General features: G+C 34.4%; 1 non-coding gene across 1 annotated transcript; it reads right to left on the bottom strand.

Annotated features, from left to right (window-relative positions):
* Positions 1-2,730: 2,730 nt before the first annotated feature.
* Positions 2,731-2,810, bottom strand: Trnal-uag. The gene has a single exon. It is a non-coding gene; the product is annotated as a tRNA-Leu (tRNA).
* Positions 2,811-5,023: the final 2,213 nt, after the last annotated feature.

Genomic DNA, 5,023 nt, shown 5'->3' with positions numbered 1-5,023 from the left:
CTTAAGGTGCTGCTTTATTTTATTTTATATTTATATATTACATTATAATTGTTTAACTAATTAAAGCAACAACCACAACTCAGCGCCGTCGGCTTCAACTTTTTATTTCAACTTGCAGCTTTTGCTTTTAGACTACAAATTATATATTTCTATATATGCTCAGCTATTACTTTTTTTTTCAATTTTCTACGCGCTACTCATTCATTCAGTTTTTTCTTTTGCTCTGCTTTTTTTCACATATTTTTTTGATTAATCTTTCTGTTTGGCTTTTGCGCACAATCAAAGCAACTGCGGCGCTTTTTTTTGGGTTTAAAATTGATTTTCTGCTTTAGATTACTTTTCAAAAAAAGTTATGCAAAAATTGAAATTTTGCAACTAACTAACTTTTATTAAAAGTTAAGCAATTGACATTGCTGCAGTTAAATATAGCAATGCAAAGCAATTAAAATAATATTTTATAAATTGCAACAAAGTTAGTTTAAGCTATTTGATCTTTTTATTTATACAGATTTTCAACAAGCGCCAACGCAGCCAGCACATAAGTTAATAATACAAAATAGTATGCAGGTAAATACAATAAACTTAAATAGTTAAAATAGAAACAAGCAATAAACTAAAAGCAACTAAAATCAAAAAGAAAAAAAATAAATAAAAGCTAAAGCAGTTTGACACAACTTGCTTAAAGTTTACAATAATAAAAAGTGCATATAATAGAATTTATATTATATTATATTATATACAATAAAATTTATTATATTATATAAACTATTTATTTAACTTATGGAACGCTCTTCATTTAGTATAAATTGCTTTATTTTCTTACTGCAAACTGATCGAATTCGAGCTCGTTTTGTAAATTCGTCAATAGCTCATTAGCAGACACTGTATAGCGTTGCAACCCCCCACCCCCAGCCCCTAGCAGCTTACACAGCTTGAAAGCGCTTTAATCAAATTTGCGTCACAATTTTGATTTGAAAATTAACAAATAAAATGACACAGAGCAACGAAGAGCAGCAGCAGCAGAAGAAAAAAAATACAATGAGCAGCAATTGTATGCAAAAAAGGAACAGAGCGAGTGTGTGAGCGAGAGAGAGCGAGAGCGAGAGAGTGAGTGGAAGGGAGGCAGCGTTGAATTCAAAACTCAAGTAATAAAGTAATGATGGCAGCAGCGGAAACGCCTGCAATTTGCCACAATTGAAAGTGGCTGCCGCTGCTGCTGCTGACGACGATGACGGGCGCTGCCCCTACCCCGCACAATTGTTGAGAGGCTGCTGCCGCTGCCATGTTTTTTATACAAAGCTGCGCCCCTTTTTTGGTTGGCTGCAGTCACCCGCCACCGTCTGCCACACATTGTGCCGCATCTAATTGAAGTCATTGCTTTTGTTGTTGCTGCCGCTTTGCATAAGTTGCAGCTTGCCCAGCTGCTCGGCTTGGGCGTTTCAGAATTTGATTAACCCACAGGCGCAACTTCCATCATCATTAGCGCTCAAGTTCGCGCTGCATGCCACACACAAATTCAGCTTGCAACAGTATTTAGCTGTCCGCTGGGCAAACACTTCTCCGTTTACACTTCAATTGTAATTCAAGAGTCAGCGGCCATTTTGAAACACACACACAGAGAGAGAGACACATGTGTGTAACTAATTTTTCACACCCCAGTTACAATTCCAATTCAGTTTGCTGCTTATTTTCTAATTTGCTCTGGAGCGGAGTTGAGCGGAGCTGAGCGGAGCGTTTAGTGTTTGCATTTCGGTTGCTGCTTCAAGTGGCCGCTTTAGACAGTTGCTTAAATTGGTTGCCCGTCATTGTTAAGCACACACACTTGGCCACTTTGGTAGCCACACAGACACACACACACACAGACACATAAAGAACCCTTGTCAATCCCACTCAAGTGCTTGAGCATGATAAAACATTTCGCTTGCGTTTAAAACATTTTCGATCGTCTTAATCTTTGGCTTAGTTACAGCTTTGCCAGCTGCTTAAAGCGCCAAAGCTTTGGCTAATTGCCTGTTAATTTGTCAATTAAGTTAGCGGCGCTGTAAGAACAACAGGATTTAGCCAGGACACAAACCACACAGGCAGCACATAAATTAGCCATAAATTGTGCACAGTTGCGCCATCTGCTGTGGCGCCGACTGCAGGCAAATAAATGAGTAAAAATTAATTAATTAATTGCAATTGTTAATAACTATTGTATTAATTACTGCTTTAATGTTTATGCTTAGCATTAAATGTTGTTGTTAATTAATAACAAAAGACAGACATTCAAATTAATTCTATTGCTGAAACGTAGCTATTAGTAACTTTTTTATTGCAAAATTGCACTTTTGCTTATATCTTTTATTTTTATTCATATTATATTAACAATGAAACACAGCGCTGTTAAATTTATGACAATAAAAAACTGTTAGCAATAAAGTAAAGCAAAGCTATTTGGAATTTCTTGATATTGCAATGAATCAGCTATATAACAGTACTGAATTAATAAAATTAAACTAAGTATAAAACGCACTTATTAATAATATTTATATAGTATACTGCTTTATATGAAAGTTTAGACTGTTTGAGCAACTTTTAGCATATAATAAACCAAACAAACATTAAGTTTGGGTTAGTTGCCTTAATATAATGTTTATTGCATATAGAGACACTAGCTGCAGCTTTCGATTAATTAATTTCAATTGCTGCATTGTAAAAAATAAAATAAAATAAAGATTCTCTCTCGCTTGACAGCGGTGGGATTCGAACCCACGCACTTTCGTACTGGTGCCTAAAACCAGCGCCTTAGACCACTCGGCCACGCTGCCTGTGCCCGTTGAGCGATCCCCAAGCGTCTCACTTTATCAATTATCCTAACGATTAATAATTACAATGTGTGTGGTGTGTGCGTGTGTTTGTAATTAAAACAAGCAATTTCATTGACCTGTTGGGGCAAATTAATTTTCTCACGTTGCCAAACAATTAAATAATTGAAAAGGCAAACACGTTAATAACATAATGTGTTTGATTTCAGGCTAATAATAGCAAAACCAACAGTTGAGAGCATTTAAGGCTTAACAAAATTCACTTATTGTTTATATAATAATAATAATAAATTACTTTGGCATTAGCAGAGTATTTGGCTAACATTCATTTCATTTATTTGAGCATAATTATTATATTATTATTATTATTATTAAGCTGCCATTGTGCGGCAATTAATGCTTCAACTAATCACCAACAACAACAACAATTGTGTGACAATAGTATTGTTATTACTTTTTGTTGTTCAAGTTTCAAAAGCTGCTGTCCGACAGCCAAACAACTTAATTACACAAACGCTGCTGCGCGTGCGAGCGAGAGAGCAACAGCGAAATAAACAATTGCTTTTGGCAACGTCTTACAAGTGTCTTTCAACAAATTATTAAACAGTTTTGTTTTTTTTTTTCAACTGACAGTTGAATTGCCCAAAAATAAAAAGCCAACACAATAACAAGTAACTGAACTTTAATTGTTCATAATTAAGTTTGTCGAACAACAAACAATATAACATACATAGGTATATAAGTCTGACATTTAATTGACAGTAGAAAACTCAATTATGGGCAAGTTTTGAATACAAATTCGGCTATGCATAAGTTTTGTTCAACTTTCGCACTTGAGCGCGAGCATTTGAATCTTCTTTTTGATATGCTGACAAAACTGTAAACGAAGCCAGAATGTAACTTTGAAAGAGGCCAGGCCCAATTTTAAGTCAACAGATTTCTGTTATTAATACTAAAATTCATTTCATTGATCAACAGCATAGTGAATTCAACAAAACTACTCTTCAGCAGCTCTTTTGGCAATTTAAACAACAAACTTTTGTTGTTGTTACAAGTCTATTTGTTGCTACAGTTGAGGAGATCGTTGCTCGCTGCTGTCTGTCAATGAGCAAACACTTTCTCTACTTACTCTGTTGGCTACTAAGTTAAAGTTACTAATTGATGTAAAAAGCTGATGTAACAAAAGCAACTTGCCTGCATTGGTTATTTAGCCATAACATTCGTAAATTATTCAATTTTTGAATGTATTGCTGTCTTCTACTCGTCCTGATGCCAACAAAGTTGCATTTTGAATGCAGTTTTGTTCAGCTGCATCTCAAGAGTCCAACAAGGCATAAAACTGTGCAATCGGATGACATTTCGTTAAGTTGTGGCTTATCAAAGTTGTATATTCCACAGAAAATTGGCTTGTTTATTTACTATTTTGTTAATAACTTCGACAAATAATTTTTGTACCATACCTCATGACATTCATTTTAATTGTGCTTTAAACACCAACATAAAGAGCTATACAACATTCGTATCGGATTTTTTTAAGCTGAGATATAGCTTATCAAAGTTGGAAAATAAACCAAAACTCAGTCTGCAGCGTTGGTTATACTACCATAACTTAATCTAAATAATTTTTTCACTAATCAAACAGAACAGAATATGTTTATTTATTCACTCATGAGTAAATTAAGCCAAAAATCTCTTCAGTCCGATCATTTTTGGCTGAGATATAGCTTGTCAAAGTTAGAAAGTGATAAGAAATGAAAACGGCCTGATTTTTGCAAAAATTTACAGGGGTTACATCACGTTTTTTGTCAAAATATCGAAAGTCTTAAAACTTCCAAGTTTGAATGCAGTTTTATTCTTATGCATCTCACGAGTCTAACAATGACATGAAACACCGCAATCGGATGTAAATTTCTCTCAATTACGGCTTATCAAAGTGCGATATTTTCACAAAAATGTATCTTGTTTGTTTACTATTTTGATCATAACTTCGCCAAATAATTTTTGTATCATACAATCTTATGCTTATTTTAATTGTGCTTTCCACGCCAACATAAGGACGTATAAAACATTTGGATCGGATTTTTTTTAGCTGAGTTATGGCTCCGCAAAGTTTGAAATTAAGCAAAAAGTTACTCTTTAAGGATCACTGGTTTTGTTGCCATAACTATGTCAAAACAATTTATTTATTAGCAATCGAAGACAACAGCATATGTTTA

The sequence above is a fragment of the Drosophila busckii genome, chromosome X (genome assembly GCF_011750605.1).
Source record: "Drosophila busckii strain San Diego stock center, stock number 13000-0081.31 chromosome X, ASM1175060v1, whole genome shotgun sequence".
Lineage (NCBI taxonomy): Eukaryota > Metazoa > Arthropoda > Insecta > Diptera > Drosophilidae > Drosophila > Drosophila busckii.
Note: the sequence above shows the minus strand (reverse complement) of the source record. Positions and strands in the feature narration are given on the sequence as shown.